Raw genomic sequence first — 20,059 nt, 5'->3', positions numbered from 1 at the left:
CCCCATACACGGAGTCTTCAAATACTTTGCTACCCACTACGGGACGAACCCAATTTATCCTTAGGGTCCACTAAGTGTGCTCACGCGACAAGAAATTTTTACAAACCTTAATTATACCTCTCTGGTCTATGATCAGAGGGAGTTATCTCAAATCAATTCTTCGAGTCACCAAAGGAATATTACCCTTGTGACCCCTGCACTTTAAGGTCCTGACAACATAAGCTTAGGCACACACCTGAACTACGAGCATGGTTTGATTTCACCTTTTCAGGTGGATACGTAGGCAGTCCTTTCTTACACAAGAAGGATACAACCACAACACCCAAATAAAATTAACCAAACCTTAGAACTACGATCTGGTTTGATTTCACTTTACGTGAATACGTAGGCAGTCCTCAAGGATATAACCATCCCAATTTTCAACCTTTCAACCTCAAATAACATCCCTTCCACAACTAACACCTCTATACTGGGGGCTCCTTATTGTCGCCCAGCCTCTTTTTTACCAAAGTCTTGAGTCATCTTCTCATCCTGGGGGCTTCTCTTCCAAGATGCCACCCTTTCTTTATTCCTCTAAGTCTAGCTGGTACTCGGTCCGGACAATAACAAATATCTTAGGTCGATTCTCCAAGTCATTGTGCCTCAAGAGGGGTCTCTTTTACAGCAAGCGGCAGCAAAAGAAGTCCCGGTAGACAGATGATCCATGGCTCATGCCTTGCCTTTATATGCCTTCATCATTCTTGCAATTCTTCTACCTTTGGAACTGATACGCATTGTCACCCACACTTGGCTAGGGGTTGTGCATGCTTAAGCAAAGTCTGTCAAAGTCATCCCTGTGTCACGTCAAACCTAAGTTGGTGTCACGTCAGTACAAGCTAAGTCTATATTTTGCGTCCGTATAAGGTCTACGCCGCGTTAGTCCTATGTCTAAAGCCCATTTGAATATGCATAACGTATTACAAACGACAAATTTCTTTGAACAAGTTTTAAACAACTTTTATAAAGAAACAACTTTTGTGTTTCCTCATTCGAGGTCCATGTGATAAATTCTTACGTGCATACATTAGATTGCATTCTTGTGTGGCTACTAACCAAGCAGGTAAGTATCATAAGCAGTACTTTATCAAGACCTCGCTTGCCACAACTAGCAGATATTCCTTCACAGGTGTTTCAACACGCCTTCATTATGTTCCCCAACGAGAGTAAGCGGATAGACTTTCCCTCTCAAGACCTAGAGATTAACATCTACCTAAGCAGATTTCTCCTCAGCAGTTCCCGCCTGTGTCCTGCCGCTTCCAATATTTCTTTAACATCTACCTAAGCATATTTCTCCTCAGCAGTTCCCGCCTGTGTCCTGCCGCTTCCAATATTTCTTTAACATCTACCCAAGCAGATTTTTCCCCCAGCAGTTCCCGCCTGTGTCCTGCTACTCACAATATTTCTTGTTTCCCCGCGGAGTGCGACAAAGGTGTCGTTCTCCAGAAGTTTCCAAACCAAAGCCTTCTTCCTTAGGTTCGTAAACCCGAAATTAGGAAACTTAACCCTCGAATCCCAATTCCTCTTAGGTTCACAAGCCTTTAAGTTCTCATATTAGCCGTCTTTTTAGGTTCGTCTTTTTAGGTTCATATACCCAGGTTCACACACCTAGCTTCTTTTAGGTTCCCAAACTCCCTAGAGTTCATACAATTTTCCCCTTAGGATCACATTCCTTTAGGATCACCTTTTCCCTTTAGGATCATATTCCTTTAGGATCACCTTTCCTTAGAGTTACTACACCCAAACTTCGTTACCCCTCAGGTTGAGATTATATTTGGCCTCCTTCCCGTTGATGCTTTCCTTTAGGGCCCCCACACCCTAGCACAAATCCTTACATAACTTTTAGGTCTCAGGTATGGTCTCTTCTTATGGCTGGCGAGCCTCCTTACGTAGCCTAATGGACTTTAAACGACCCTCCCCGATAGTCGACAGACTCTAAAATGTTCCCGACGACAGGTCCTTGGTTCAGACCCCTTGAACCGCCTCGCATCGCCATAGTCGTCAGGTTGTAATCTTCGATTGACCTGATGGCTATACTTTGAATTTCGCCTTGTCCAAGCCTCAGTCAAAGTGGGGGCTCTGTAGATACCTCATTTCTGCACCTCCCGCAAACCACCCGGTGATGATTGGGCCGCATGTTTGGTACGCGGAACGATTTGTGACAGTTCGTTAGTTTATCGTCAAGTGATTGATCAAACACTGATGTCTACCTCATGGTCGTCATCTAGGTGTCATTACGGTCGTTTTGTCAGTAATTAGAGTACATTTGGAGTCCGGGTCAAAAACCGTCTTCATTTCCTAAAACCGTCAAATCCCGAGTCAAAGCAATGTGCTTGTCTAACTAAGGTTAGGATGTCATAAATGTTGAGATTATATCTCATTTTGAGTCCCATTAGGCTGAACTAAAAGTTTACATTATAAAATGTGCATTTCATTTAGTTAAAATGACAACCCGACCTTTAGGCCTATTTTACAAGGTGATAACGACTTTTTTGGGTCAGGCCTATTTCACAGAAAGTTCTAGATCTTTCTTTTAGCTTTCCAACGCCACCGAAATCACCTTTATCCGAGTCTTGTAGAGAAAGTTATGCCTAAACTACGACAGGCTGTCAAACGCGTTTTCTACGTGCAGAGGAACCTACCCGGGAAAGGACGCAGCAAGTGCTGCGCCTCTTCCAAGGGACGCAGCACCTGCTGCGCCTTTTCCCCAGGCTTTCTTTTTGTCCAAGTTTCCGTGTTTAACCTAAGTCGGTTGTTTCCGGATCATTCCTTCCGTATCCTACTCTTACCATAATTCCTTCGTGTGATTAGTATAAATAGGGAGCTTCGTTCCTCATATTTCTCACGCGAGTGTCCGCCCTTCTCCTCTCCCTTTGCATTCTAGACCTTTGTTCTTACTTTTTGGCGTCTACGTGCTTGAACATTCGACCACGTAAGCTCGGATCCTTCTGAGTACCAGCCTCATTTGCATGACCGACCAATTTGACCAACTCTACACATCAATCAACTTAATTAATTAATCATTTTCCTCTTACGAGGGCACTTTCATATTTGCATTATAGTTCGAGTCGAGCAACACTAAACGTTAACTTAGTCAATCTCGTTTCGTCAAACATGTAGGTCTGAGGGTGTAAATCTCTCCTTTATTTATTGTTCTTTATTTTTGTATCATCAATTGTAAGGTTTATGTCGAAAATACCTCTTGAAACCGATTTCTAAAACCGTGCTTTAAAACCTCTTTTTACGGATTTCCAGAAGACAAACCGTCGAGAAAGGACGCAGCAACTGATGCGCCTCTTCGAAGGAGCGCAGTGTCTGCTGCGCCTCTTCGAAGGAGCGCAGTGTCTGCTGCGCCTCTTCGTGAGGCTGCCGCAGTTCCTGCTTCCTTTCTTCTTCCTTCGTCCTCTGTAATTCGTCAAATATTTGTTTTGTTTCGTTTGTTCTTTAATTCTTTGATGCAATAGTCATATTAATTTCGCATGTATATTAATTATCATTCATTCACATGTTTTATTCATCATTAAATTCGACTTAAATCCCAAGTAATCAATATTTGCGGGTTTTCGTCATTAAAATCAAATTCGGGTTTTAGAGGTTCGATTTATCAATATTGAGTCTCTGGAATTCGTCATTGACATATTTGCACCTGTTATTCATCGTTTGTTCATCGCATGTTCATCATTAATTCATCATATTTAACCTAATTAATTAGTTAGTTTATTAATTTGTTAATTAATCCTCTTATTGATTTTGTAATAATTCGTTTGCATCCGTCTCATCTATGTTTTATTGCTTTTATGACCCAATCACATGTAATTAACCTATTAATCACTTTCATCCGAGTGAATGATTTAATCAATCATTAAATTTACCGACGAGTATTAACAACATGCAATTCCGGCTTCACAGCCAGAGTTCAGGTCAGGAACAGACGCAGCGCCTGCTGCGCCTATTCCAAAGGACGACTCTCTTTGCTTTATTCGGTTGAATTCTGTCCCTGAACTCCGTTTTTGCCTTGACTTAGTTATTTAATCACGTATTAATTAGCTACTATTCGTATTATCGCCTACTAATTCCTGTTAATTTATTCTTTTATTCTTTTTCTCAAATTATCCGTTTTAAAAGGTATTTTCGACATAAATCAGCTATCCCAATGTAATTATTGTAATTTTCTTTATTGTAATTTTCGTTATTGTATTTATCATATTTCTTGTATCATTTGTATGTTTTCACATGTAATTGAGCATTAAATCCTACTTCGACATTAATTGTATGCTAAGTAATTGTTCACCGACTTAGTTAATTTCTCACATGTTAGGATTAATTTATGGATGTTGCATTGCATGCATATAATCGACGATATATCGAGTACGAATAACTTCCCTAATCATTAGTAGAGGCCGCTATCGAGGCGGGCGGGATTAGGTGTTCGATCAAAAGAGCTTCTTAATACGTACCCTCACCCCTTACTCCAGATCTCTGTGAACACCCGTGTTCATTGGCATCCACGAGAGTCATTCTAGACATAGAATGCTAAGGGTAACGATTGCTTAGTGTTCATGTCTTTACTTTGTGTCTTGACATGGCACGAGGTATTCGAACGGTTCCAATTTCCCATAAAAATTGGTGGCGACTCCAACAAAAATGCAAACGCTTGTTTCTCTTCTCTCCCAAGTGCCCCCGTGGGCCCCCGCTGTCCACAGTTCGAAAAGAACGACACCTTTGCCGAACTCTGTGAGGAAACAAAAACGTCGGTAGAAACTGCCCGGAGAAATCTGCTTGGGTTGTCTTCAAACAAACTTCGGAAGAGCTTGGGGTTGATGTTGATCTCCACGTATTGAGAGGGATGATTGTCTGTCCGTGTACTCTCGCTGGGGGAACATAATCGGGAACTGATCTCCATGTCTCGAGAGGGGCGATTGGCTGTCCGTGTACTCTCACTGGGGGAACAGAATAGAGGTGTGTCGAAACACCTGTCAAAGAATATTCGCTGGTTGTGGCAAGCGAGGTCTTGATAAAGTACTGCTTCTGATACTTACCTGCATGGTTAGTAGCCACACAAGAATGCAATCTAATATATGCACGTAAGCAATTATCACATGGACCTCGAATGAGGAAACACATAGGTTTTGCAAAACTTGTTTCTTTATAAAAGTTGTTTAAAACTTGTTCAAAGAAATTTGTCGTTTATAATGCGTTATGCATATTCAATGAGCTTTAGACATAGGGCTTGACATGACACAGATCTACTAGGACGCGACGCGAAATATAGACTTAGCTTGGACTGACGCGACACCAACTTAGATTTGACGTGACACAGGGATGACTTTGACAGACTTTGTTTAAGTATGCGCAACCCCCAGCCAAGTGTGGGTGACAATGCGTATCAGTTCCAAAGGTATAAGAATTGCAAGAATGATGAAGGCATATAAAGGCAAGGCATGAGCCATAGACCATCTGTCTACTTGGACATCTTTCACCACCGTTTGCTGTAAAAGAGACCGCTCTTGAGGCACGATGACAAGGGAGATGGTCGGGATTCGTCCTAGAATCTCTAGAGATAGACTCGTGCTAAACTAGGGTTATATTGTGGTTTCTATTGCCAGACATGGAATAGGTAAAGAAAAGAACACGGAGTTTCAGGTCCTCTACAACTTGGAATGGAACATCATTTAAGTGCACTCACATCGACTGTCATGTGTTGTTGTTCGTTTTAAAATGTCTCAAATCAATTCTTGTTGTCACAGGAAATGGTAAAGGAAGAGATAGGATAGAATATGTGGAGTGAAAATTGTATTTTTATTGAAATGAATGATAAATGTATTTAACATAGACTCGAGGAGACACGTGACTCGTGGGACAGCCCCCAGGTTGTCACTAGGAATGAAAATGGACACGAAGAAAGACACTATGACAAAATTATGGGATAGAAAGCCTAAGACTCGGAATCGGACTCGGACTCGGACTCGGACTTTGACGCGATCTTAGATCCAGACTCGTAATCATCGGTCCATGCTTGAACATTTTATCTTCCAGCAACTGGCTTCGGCATCTGACTTTGAGCATTCATCCATTTGAGCACCTCGTCCTCATCATTGGGAACATTGGAAGGATAACAGTCAAGAAAAGTTTCTTGATAAGTGGTATATCCATGAGGATCGCCTAAGCTACGTTGTCGGTTGAAGGTTCAGAGGGACAACCTCCCGCTTTCGATCATATCCTGAATGACGTTTTTAAATTTGTAACATTTCTCTGTATCATGCCCTTTGCCTCTATGGTATTTGCAGTAGGCATTCTCATCCCAGAACTTGGATTTCTTTTCTAATTCGGGCGTAGGTCCTATAGGCTTCAACATTCGTCGCTCCATGAGTCTCTGAAGGGCATCGGTGTATGTAATACCAATGTTGGTAAATTTCCTAGGAGGTGTGCCCTTATTTTCGGAAGCCTTTGTAAATGACCCCGAAGGCTCCATGAGGTTGCCTTTGTTGATCTTTATTCTTGGATGAGAAGAACTAGGAACAGATTGTCCATTTGTTGCTTTCTCCTTAAGTCTGTCAAGCTGAGGGTTTGTCTGGACACTTTTCATCTTGAGAGGTCGGGCATCAAGCTTCTTACTCATTTCAGCAAACTGTTTCTCCATGTTGGAAAGTCGGAAGTTTAGATTATCAATGGCTCCTTATATTTTGGAGAATTTATTGTTGAAGGTAATGGAAAGTATGAGCATTCCATTTTGGATATCTTCGTCTTCGAGGACATTGATCTCTTCGTCATCATGATGATTAAGGAGATGATAACAATCCAGGAATGATTCTTCATCATGTTTATTGATATTAGACCCAAGAGGGTCGATCTTCTTGGATTTATTGGCGGAAGGTGGCTTAGGAAGCTTGCCCTCTTCGATCATATCTTCGATGGTGTGTTTCAAGAGAAAACACTCTTCAATATCATGGCCTCTACCTTGGTGATATAAGCAGTATTTGTTGCCCTTCCAGAGGTTCACCTGTTTCTCTAAAGGTGGATCCGGAGTCGGCCCTATTGGATGTAGCATGTCTTGGGCAGAAAGTCTCTTCAAAGCATCGGCATAAGACATGCCTAAATCGGTAAGAACCCTTTGATGCCTCCCAGGTTTCCTTTCAGCTGTTTTCGGCTTTCTAAGACGACGGTTATTGCAAGAGGTAAGCTTTGGACGACCTAGACTAGAGGTTTCTCTAGGTGGCGTGTTCTTTTCCACCATTCCATTCTTGAGGGTGAGGACGCGAATGATCAAATTTTCCACTGTAGCTTGAACTCGTAGAACCATGGCATAAACGTCTTGGAGAGACATGGTGATTGTGGCTTGAACTCCTTTGTGACTTTGCTGACTAACGGAACTTGCTGGATTCCTACTCGACAGAAATGATGCGCATTACAACTCGATTCGACATGGGGATCACGCATACCAAGGCAACAAACAAAGGAAAGGACAAGATGACAAATCTAGACTTGACTTGTGAATTCATGAAATGTCGTGAACGACTTCTCGTGTTTGAATTCACGGTGCTTGACTTTAATTTAGACTCGAGTGTTGACTTTGGCGAAGTGACCCTTATATGATTGACCTTATTGACGGAATTGATGACACATGTTGATTCTGGACTCGAGGTTTGCTTGTAGGTGTTAAGAAGATTGTTGTAGCTTAGACTCAAATATGAGGCCCATTGAGACTCGTGTGTTGAGCCTCAGAACGTGTGACTCGAGGTGTCGAAAATGTTTAGATCCTAACTGAATTGGGGTAGGGGGTCCAAAATGACGGCGTGGCGCCTTAGGACTTGACTTGAATTTGAAAAGACCCAAAATGTAAAGAGAGACGGGTTTATGACTTGACAGAGTTCCGACTAGGACATAGTCGCTTTGAACTTTGACTCTAACTTAGCCCAATTGAATTTACATATTTACATTTACATGGTTTGAAAATATATTTTGTTTTTCTTTTTTTTTCGGTTTTTATGGACCTTTTTTGTTTTTTTTTTGTATTTGGACTTTTTTGTTTTGTATTTAGTTTTGAAATGGGTTTTAGGCCCGAATTTTGACTCGACAAATGGACAAAGTTTCGGCTTAGGCATTTTTCGAAAAAAGGTTTACAAAAAGGTTTTTGATTTTACAAAAAAAAGGTTTTGTTTAGAAAATGGTGATCACATATGATACAAACATTCATACAGGCATTATAACGAGATGTTGAGTGCATTTAAAAGGGTTTTGGTTTAAAGGGTGGGTTGCCATACCGAACCATCAAACCCGAAGTCTGTGGAGAGGCTCGTACCAAACAAGAGTAAGGCCGATTCCTAGTCCATTTCCTCAAGTAGTGAAGGCCCTTGATACAAACAAGAGTAAGCATCATGGTATGGATGACGTCAATCGCTATCCATCCTTAGGCCCAAATAAGAATTAGGACCGTTTAGACGGGACGATTGGTCGAATGGGTTGGGTTGGGCCTAGGAAGGCCGAATAAAACGGTCTAGGAAGACCGAGTTATGAAAACCGACAATTGTCTTGTACAAACTATTCCCTAACCTTGTTCAAGTTTCACCCTTAGCTACACATAAGTGTATTATCCCCAGCGGAGTCGCCAAACCGTGGACAGCGGGGGCCCACGGGGGCGCTTGGGAGAGAAGAGAAACAAGCGTTTGCATTTTTGTTGGAGTCGCCACCAATTTTTATGGGAAATTGGAACCGTTCGAATACCTCGTGTCATGTCAAGACACAAAGTAGAGACATGAACACTAAGCAATCGTTACCCTTAGCATTCTATGTCTAGAATGACTCTCGTGGATGCCAATGAACACGGGTGTTCACGGAGATCTGGAGTAAGGGGTGAGGGTACGTATTAGGAAGCTCTTTTGATCGAACACCTAATCCCGCCCGCCTCGATAGCGGCCTCTACTAATGATTAGGGAAATTATTCGTACTTGATATATTGTCGGTTATATGCATGCAATGCAACATCCAAGTTTTAATCCTAGCATGTGAAGATTAATACTAAGTCGGTTAACAATTAATTAGCATACAATTAATGTCGAAGTAGGATTTAATGCTCAATTACATGTGAGAACATACAAATGATACAAGAAATAATAAATACAATAAATAAAATTACAATAATTACAATGGGATAGGCGATTTATGTCGAAAATACCTTTAAAACGGATAATTTGAGAAAACGAATAAAAGAATAAATTAACGAACAAATCAGAAGGTGATAATACGGTTAATAGTTAATTATACGTAAGCTAAATAAACTATGTCAAGCAACAACGGAGTTCAGGGACAAAATTCAACCGAATAAAGCAAGAGAAAGTGCGTCTCTTGGAATAGGCGCGGCGATTCTTTGCGTCTGTTCCTGACCTGAATTCTGGCTGTGAAGCCGGAATTGCGTGTTGTTAATATTCGTTGATGAATTCAATGATTGATTAAATTATTTACTCGGATGAAAATGATTAATAGGTCATTTACATATGATTAATTGTGATAAAACAACAAAACATGGATGAGACGAAATAAGAACGAATTAATTATATGAACAAATGATTGATTAATGACATGGGTGAATGAAATAAACTAAACATGATGAATTACTAACAAATTAATGACGAATATATGATGAACAGATGAAAATTTATCAAAGATTGGAATTCCAGAAACTCAATATGAACGAATTGAATCTCTATAACCCGGATTGAATTTATGACGAAAACCCGCAAATATTGGATTACTTGAGATTTAAGTCGAAAGTTAATGACGAATTAAACGCGTTAAATTATGATAAATAATATACATGTTAAATTAGTGATGATTATGTCAAAGAATTAACAAAAACAAACGAAAACAAATAAATACGAACGAATTACAGAGGACGAAGGAAGAAGAAAGGAAGCAGACACTGCGCTCCTTCGAAGAGGCGCATCAGTTGCTGCGTCCTTTCTCGACGGTTTGTCTTCTGGAAATCCGTAAAAAGAGGTTTTAAAGCACGGTTTTAGAAATCGGTTTCAAGAGGTATTTTCGACATAAACCTTACAATTGATGATACAAAAATAAAGAACAATAAATAAAGGAGAGATTTACACCCTCAGACCTACATGTTTGACGAAACGAGATTGACTAAGTTAACGTTTAGTGTTGCTCGACTCGAACTATAATGGAAATATGAAAGTGCCCTCGTAAGAGGAAAACGATTAATTAATTAAGTTGATTGATGTGGAGTTGGTCAAATTGGTCGGTCATGCAAACGAGGCTGGTACTCAGAAGGATCCGAGCTTACGTGGTCGAATGTTCAAGCACGTAGACGCCAAAATTAAGAACAAAGGTCTAGAATGCAAAGGGAGAAGAGAAGGGCGGACACTCGCGTGAGAAATATGAGGAGCGAAGGCTCCTATTTATACTAATCACGTGAAGGAAATATGGAAAGGAGAGAAAGATCCGGAAATAACCGAGTTAGGTTTAACGCGGAAACTTGGACAAAAAGAAAGCCCTGGGAAAAGGCGCAGCAGGTGCTGCGTCCCTTGGAAGAGGCGCATCACTTGCTGCGTCCTTTCCCGGGTAGGTTCCTCTGCGCGTAGAAAACGCGTTTGACAGTCTGTCGTATTTTAGGCATAACTTTCTCTACAAGACTCGGATTAAGGTGATTTCGGTGGCGTTGAAAAGCTAAGAAAGAGATCTAGAACTTTCTATGAAATAAGCCTGACCCAAAAAAGTCGTTATCACCTCGTAAAACGGGCCTAAAGGTCGGATTGTCATTTTAACTAAATGAAATGCACATTTTGTAATGTAAACTTTTAGTTTAGCCTAATGAAGTGACATGAGACTCAAAATGAGATATAATCTCAACATTTTATGACATCCTAACCTTAGGTAGACAAGGACATTGCTTTGACTCGGGATTTGACGGTTTTAGGAAATGAAGACGGTTTTTAACCCAGACTCCAAATGTACTCTAATTACTGCCAAAACGACCGTAATGACACCTAGATGACAACTAAGAGGTAGACATAAATGTTTTAGCGATCACTTGACGATAAACTAACGAACTGTCACAAATCGTTCCGCATACCAAACATGCGGCCCAATAATCACCGGGTGGTTTGCGGGAGGTGCAGAAACGAGGTGTCATGTTAGGCGAATAGTCTTTAGTCAAAAGAATCGACTCATTAGAATACTATAGTAGCTCTCGCCACGACCAGGCTATATAAATTTGCCAAAACTCTATAAGCGGTCATAAGGCCCGACAAAGTGTTCCTAGCAGTCTGCCTATGTGATCGACTAGTCATTCTCATATGACTCCATGGCACTTGAACTTGCCATCAATCGCATCACACTCTAGTCACTTTGAGACGTCACCTCATGTAAGTAACTATGGGCGAATACAATGCTAATCCGCGTTTACTTTAACGGGGTTCAATTGTATCCACAACCCGTTTGGATGTAACAATGTATAAAGAAAAGATAAAAAACAAATGTGATTATGAACATGAACAAAAAGGCTTGGTGAGCGGATCGGCTATGTTGTCATCCGTCCCAACCTTACAAATCGCAATTTTCCTTTCTTTCAATGAAATCTCTTATTACATGATATTTTCTAAGTACATGTCTAGATCTATTACTAGACTTTGGCTACCTAGCTTGGAAGATCGTCCCACTATTATCACAATAGAGAGTGATGGGATCATTGGCGGTAGGTACTACTCTTAGACCTTCCATGAATTGCCTGATCCACACAGCTTCCTTGGCGAGCTTACGATCTTTGCAATGTACTCGACCTCCGTTGTTGAATCCGATCTGACTTCCTTGAAGCTTCTCCAGCTAACGGCACCACCATTGAGCATGAAAACGAAACCAGCTTGTGATTTCATGTCATCTCTATCCGTTTGGAAACTTGAGTCTGTGTAACCATTAACACGGAGTTCGGTGTCTCCTCCAAACACTAAGATAGAATCCTTAGTCCTTCTCAAGTACTTAAGGATGTTCTTGACGGCTATCCAGTGACTCTCACCTGGATTTCCTTGATATCTACTCGTCATGCTCAAGGCATACGAGACATCAGGACGTGTGCATATCATGGCGTACATGACTGATCCAACAGCGGAAGCATAAGAGATCAACTTCATGCGTTCAACATCATGGGGTTCGGAGGGAGATTGAGACTTGCTCAATATGGTCCCAGTTACCATAGGTACCAAACCCCTTTTTGATTTGTCCATGCTGAACCGTCGAAGAATTTTATCAACATAAGACTCTTGACTTAGTGCCAATATCCTCTTGGATCTATCTCTATGGATCCGGATACCTAATATGCGTTGTGCTTCTCCTAAATCCTTCATTTGGAAGTGGTTACCTAACCACTTCTTAACAGAAGACAACATTGGAATATCATTTCCAATGAGTAGTATATCATCGACATAGAAGATTAGGAACACAAGATTGCTCCCACTGAATTTCATGTATAAACATGGTTCCTCAACACTTCGAGTGAAACCATTCTCTTTTATCAGATGATCAAATCGATGATTCCAACTTCTATATGCTTGCTTAAGACCATAAATGGATCTCTTAAGCTTGCACACTTTGTTAGGATTTTTAGAGTCAACAAAACCTCCGGGTTGTATCATGTACACCTCCTCTTCTAAATGCCCATTTAGAAAAGCGGTTTTGACATCCATTTGCCATATTTCATAATCATGAAACGCGGCAATCGCTAACAAAATCCGTATGGATCTTAGCATGGCTACGGGGGCGAAGGTCTCATCATAATGGAGACCTTGGACTTGGTTAAATCCTTTTGCCACTAGCCTAGCTTTGTAGACATCATCATGTCCTTCTATGCCATTCTTGACTTTGAAAATCCATTTGTATTGAAGAGGTCTTGCCCCTTTAGGCAAATCTACCAAATTCCAAACTTGGTTTTCATGCATAGATTCCATTTCGGACTTCATGGCTTCAAGCCATAAGGAGGAATTAGGACTAGAGATTGCGGCCTTGTAGGTGGCGGGCTCGTCACTTTCTAAAAGCAACACATCGAGTGTTCCATCTTCTTCGATAAGTCCCACATATCGATCGGGATGGCGTATAACACGGCCCGTTCTTCTAAGTGGAGGAGAGACAACCGTGTTAGACGACGAAGGAACATCTTCTTGCGTCTCTATCTCGGTTTGTGGCTCTTGAACTTCATCAAGTTCAAAATTTCTCCAACTCTGTCTTTTAGAAATAAAATCTCTTTCTAAGAAGACAGCCTCAGAAGACACAAACACTTTGTTTTCTTGAGGTTTATAGAAGTAATAACCTCGGGTGTTAGAATAGCCTACAAAGGTGCATTTTTCAGATCGTGGGGCTAGCTTATTGTTATTTTTGGTTTTGACATAAGCATTACAACCCCAAATTTTCATGTAGGATAGATTAAGAACTCTTCCTTTCCATATCTCAAATGGAGTTTTCTCGGTGGCTTTGGTGGGACAATTGTTCAAATATCTTATTGCGGTTTGAATCGCAAATCCCCAAAACGAGTTTGGTAACTCGGTTTGACTCATCATGGACCGAACCATATAAAGTAGGGTTTGATTTCTCCTTTCGGCAACACCATTGAGTTGTTGTGTTCCGGGTGGAGTAAGTTGTGATATAATACCACGACTTTTCAAGTGTGAATCGAATTCAAGGCTAAGATATTCTCCACCACGATCGGATCGTAGTGCCTTAATCCTTTTGTTCAATTGGTTCTCTACTTCGTTTTGAAATTCTTTGAATTTCTCAAACGCTTCACTTTTATGATTCATCAAATAGATATACCCATATCTACTCAAGTCATCGGTGAAGGTTATGAAGTAGTCATAATTTCCACGAGCGGTGATACTCATTGGTCCACACACATCGGTATGTATGAGTCCTAATAGTTCACTTGCTCGCGTCCCTTTACCACTAAAAGGATTTCCAGTCATTTTGCCAAGAAGGCAATATTCGCATGTTCCATATGATTGAAAATCAAATGGTGTAATCACATTAGTCGAAATTAATCTTTTGATGCGATTCTCGTTTATGTGACCTAATCGACAATGCCAAATGAACGATTCATTTGGGTCACTTGATTTGAGTTTCTTTGATTGAATGTTATAGATATCATTTATCGGATTTGAGGTTTCTAAAATGTAAATTCCATTGATGGAAGAAGCTTGGCCTATAACCAAATCATTCCTCGAAATAGTACAACGATTGTTCTTAATAACAAAACAAAATCCATCCATGTCTAGCATAGCGATAGAAATAATGTTTTTAGAGAGTGTAGGCACATAAAAACAATTATGTAAATACAACTCAAATCCATTAGGCAAAGCTAATACATAAGTTCCTTTGGATTCGGCCGCTACTCGAGCTCCATTTCCAAGGCGTAGATCCACATCTCCTTTGCTAAGCCTCTTCACGTCTCTTAAACCCTGTAAACGATTACAAAGGTGAGAACCACAACCGGTATCCAGTACCCATGTCGTAGTGGAAGTATAATTTATATCAATAACATAAATTTCCTTAGGAATTTTACCTTTTGGAACGACGATTCCTTCCCTTATATTTCGCAAATATACGGGACAATTCCTAAGCCAATGTCCCATGCCATAGCAATAATGGCACTCATCATCAACTTGCTTGAAGTTTTTCACTTTCTTTCCCTTCTTCTTGAACTTTTTGCCCTTTGAAGCAAGAACTTGATTGCTTGAGCTCCCACTAGTTTTGGCATCTTTATCTTCCAGAGACAAAGATCCTATAGATTTTATGAGGCGGTCTTTCTGAGACCGGCTCACACGAGATCTAGTAGTAGTAGGTGGTCTAGAAGAAGTGATGAAGTTAAGGTTTGCATCCGATCCTATCCCAAAATGAAGTTCTCTAGTAGTGTCGAAATCATTGTTGAAGCAAACGTCGTCAAAAACATTGTGACAAGACTCAATAGTTATCGGTGCGGTAGCGTTTGATGGATTCATTGTAATGAACTACAAGTATGGAGGAAAAAGGAAATATTAACATTTGTCTTTTAATATCATACTTGTAAATAAATTAACAAGATATGAACATTTATATAGTGACCTCTACCCAACTATTATAAATGATTCCAAGACCCAAATTCATATTAACTTAGGCATCGGTAAAGCCGAAAACAAACCTTTATCAATATAACTCGGTGGATTAACACTTTAATCGATTCTACTTTTAGAACTCTTGGTCGATAAAATTACATTAATATTTATCTTTTGTCCGAAACACTTCTGGCAACCGTCGAGAATACTTTCGTTGAGTTCAACCCAAGTTTCGAATAAATGTGTCCATGATCCAAATTTACATCAACTTGGGCATCGGTAAAGCCGAAAACAACCCTCATCTTTATAAACTCGGTGGGTAGACATTTATCACCCACTTCCCCTACGTAATAAGGTTTGTACCCCGGTAAAGCCGAGTGCACTCCCTCACGAAATAGGTTTTCATGGTTTCTACTTTTTGGTAAGGCTATGTCTCAATTGATTATTTTAGCGAGAGGTCATGTCAATTTATTATCTATCACGTTTTAAGTGAACTAAAGCGGTGAACTACGATAATTCTAATTGACACGGTCGATAAACTCGATTAAAATGACAATGCATGTTTTAGTTATGGCGATTTAGCGATGCATGCAACATATAAATAAAATGCAAAACATAAAATAAATCCTAGTATGGCCTTCCTAAAATAGAAAATCTAATTAACTATTACATATTCGGAAACCAACTCCATTGGTCCCTTGAACTTCGGTTATGGCACGCATCTCGAGGTAACACCGTCTTTATGTATCGCCTTCTTGAGTGACACCGTCTTCATGGAACTCCGGAATAAATAAATTACATAACAAATTACATAATTTCCTATTATACATTTGTAATTAAAATAAAATAAATTTATTAAATTACAAAACGGTGATACGAGATCACAATAAATTACAACCGAATCGATATTCCCATACATTTCGGGTAATATCAATTAAAACTAAGGTCATACTAAGTAAAAATTACATAATTCAAAATTACATAAAATAAAATTATGACAATCATAAATAAAATGCAGCATTATAATATGTATGAACATGCCCAATTTTATGCTAAATCGCCTTTAAGGAGCCAATATCGTATATTAATCGGTTTTTACGGATTTGCGTGATTCAACATTTTAAAATCACAATAAATTACATAAATTCATATTTATGCACAAGTTAATTACCCTAACCAACTTAGGACTCAAAATTAGTCTCCACTAACTATTTGACTATAATTAACTCATATTTCTTAAAATTGTTCATTAATGGACCCAAAATTACAATAAAATGCTATAAACTTCAAATAAATCACAAAAATTTCAAATAAATTTGAAATTTGAAATTTAAACTTATGAACATTCTGGAAAAATACCATGACACTCATAATGTTCAAAAAACTTAGGTTAAAATTTCGAAAATTTATCGGAAAAAAAAAACTATGTTGCGGTTTATCGGATTTATCAATTATAATCATAAAAACATGATAAAAATTATATTCATTAACTTTTAAATTTTAGATCTGAAAAATATAATAAAATGCAACATGTGACATTTTTCCTTAATCATTAAGTATGTTTTAGTAATAATTCACTAATTAAGTCACTATTTATGCTATTTTTTATCAAAAATTCATAAATCATGCATAAAGACTTCAATATAGCCTATTATTTTACACACATCTTGTAAAATTACATGTGACAACATACTAAAATTATATGACCAGATTCGAAATATTTCTCATATTAACCTATTTTTCATTTAAATTCGATTATTATCATGAAAAATCCATATTTCGAGCATAAGAACTCCAAAAACTATGAAAATTTACAGGTCATCTAAAAATAATATATGTGAAAACATATCCAAAAACTACTGGAAAATTCGAAGTTTAGCTAATTTTAGTCCGAAAATGACATTTTAATCATAAAATCACATTTTTAATGCCATTATTATATAAGATGAACAATAAAAATTCATAAATTAACCAAAATATCCTAAATACATTTTAGGACCAGAAACTTTAACATGCATAATTTATTTCGTGATATATCATAATAACACAAATTTATGAGTTTTATATGTTAATCGTATAACTCGGAAAAACTATAACTGATTTGCATGCAAACAACCAAAGCTCTTGATACCGCTTGTTGGAAATCTATATCTCATTACTAGACATATTCATATATGTGATGATTTAATTTAGTCATAAAATTAAATGTTGATCTTATGCATGCAAACAATAAAAGGAATAAGAAAGAAATCATCATCTTACATTGAAGATTTCGAATTTTATGGGCACAAGTAAGATCTCCTTCTTACTTGTTCTTGAGCACTCCAAAATGGAAGAACAAGGATTCAAATGTAGAATCCCTCCCAAGGATTTATACCCAAGGTAATCTCTTAACAAAATTAATATTATTATTACTAGAACAATATTAATTTAAATAAAGTGACCCAAAATATTTATTTTGGTTCTCTTAATTTCGGCTAAGAGAAGGAAAGAGGAAGAAGAAGTTTTTATCTCTCTAAAAAACTCTATTTTTGATTGTTGAATGAATGAATGAATACCCTAACCTTTCATGTAGTGTATAAGGTAAAAATTAGAGGAAAAACCCATGGTTTTCTCCTTCTCAAAACCGGGTAGAGGGAGGGGGTCAAAGGGCCAATGCATGAGCAAGGTTGCCTTCACAAGAACAAGTAGGCTTGCATGGCTAGTTTTAGGCAAATATGATTATGTTTACCACTAAAATAATTAACATAATAATTTCCTAAAACACCCCATTATTTCGGTCATATTGAGATAAAATGGATTCCATTTTATCTTTGTCAATTTGTCAATTTGTCACATGTCACATGTCACATAAAATTGTTATGTATTTTTAACATATTAAAAATCAACGCATTAATAAAAATACGTCATATACAAAATCGACTTAGTAAATCATAATTACTTGTGCCAAAATATTTTTCCAATTATAAATCACAACATCTGGTATTTATAATAAATCATTCATTCTAATGCAATTGTTTCCTTAAACAATAATTTCATCTAAGTAATAAAACAATTCGATCACTTAGACCGTATCTTATTTAATCAAATTATAATGAGATACGTAAATATTACTTCCAAAATCGTCCGTCAATTTTATGTAATTTAATTAACCCGTATCTTCATACGATCAATTAAATGATCAATTAAGAGTGTTACCCTTTAGGTATGACCTAAGGGGATCAACTGATCACCACCGTCGCACGACAGTAATGTCAAACTCTAGTCAGCCAATCATTACCGATATGTGTGGACCAGTTGACAGTAAAATATTACTTCCCAATTGTATTCTTTAAAATGAGATTTAAACATGTGATCATCATGATCAACAGTTGTGATCGCATTATTGTCGGAGGACACATATTCCAACACAACAAACCTAGACCCGGCTGAATTGTTGTAGTTATTGACCCAGTTATCCAGATTGTAAGTGAACCGACCTGAGCCCGACTCGAACCGAATAAGCAATCTAAGCCGGTCGAGCCCAAACCCGACATGACCCGAACCGCCTTAACACGACCCGTAACCAGACCGAGTGATCCAATTATTACCTCCCTATACTAACCGTAATCTACATACTAATGGCATCCTTTGTTATAAATCAAACTAGTTTAGATCTCGCGCAATGAATGCGCGGTATTTATAGAGTTACTAATATAGACCATGTGCAATATATGCACGGTTTTTATAAAATTTTACTTTTTAGTGTATTATTTATAGAATTTAAATTGACAATTCACTTATTTTTCATGTTTCTCCTTAATGTATTTTGATTAGAGAAATAAATAAAAATGTAAATGGTAAGAAGAAATAAAATGAGTGTTTTTTTTTTTTGTTTTTTTACCGAGAAATTAATGATGTTAATTTACAAATATTTACTAATAACATTTTTTAGCTGCAAATTTTTATCGTAAAAACATAAATTTTAACAAATATTTACTAATACCATATTTTTTAGCCGCAACTTCTTATCATTGAAAGTCAATAAAGTTTTATCAATAAGTTATTTAAAAAAAGAATTTCCTTATACTAAAAAGATCGGAGATAAATTTGTAATATTAAACGTTATAAATATTTAAATACAAAAGATTATATCCATTTATAACTTATCATGCCCACACCTACAGTATATGATTAAAATACTAAGCACTATTCTAGGAAATATGTTTTAGGCGGAAAAGTTGGAGTTTTGCATATTCGTTTAGTAAATAGGGGATGTGCTTCTAACATATTCCAAACAAGGTTTAAAATAAAATACTTTCTCCCGTCCCAATCAATTGGTTATATAAAAATCTTCCTAGTCAATCATTTCTTCCGTCTTTCCTTTTCGAAACTAGTCGGATTTTCTTGCCTCTTTCCTTTTTTAGAATGTTTTATGTGGTCTAAATTTAGGCCTCGTTTGATTACCCGTTAGAATACAACTCCACCGAATATCGAATTTATGGGAATTAAACTCCCACATAAAATACATGTGAATTAGCAAAATTCGTTCGATTGCCGATGTAGGAATTTAATTTCTTCCCCTTATTTCTTGTGCAAAGTGAAAAGGGGAAGAAATGAGTGACTATGAGGGAGTATATTAGAGCATTTTAGATATGTTGTTGGTTCCATATTATCAATGCAGATGTTGGATTCGATTTTGAATGTCAAGTCGCTTGTACTCCGTGGAAGATTATCGGCCGCTGAAGTTTTACAATAGTCCTAAGAACACCATCCTCCCTAATTTGAGTCATCTTACATTATCTTTGCCTTTCGAAGTATATCAAAAAATATTCGACGAACAATTGCTTTGTTGTCCCAATTTGAAGGTTCTTAAGTTACATCTTTCTGGCCCTACGAACATTTTTTTGAATGACGATGTAAACTTTGCGCTAGTTGAACAAGTGAAGCGCTTAGAGGTG

The sequence above is a fragment of the Silene latifolia genome, chromosome 11 (assembly GCF_048544455.1).
Source record: "Silene latifolia isolate original U9 population chromosome 11, ASM4854445v1, whole genome shotgun sequence".
NCBI lineage: Eukaryota > Viridiplantae > Streptophyta > Magnoliopsida > Caryophyllales > Caryophyllaceae > Silene > Silene latifolia.
Note: the sequence above shows the minus strand (reverse complement) of the source record.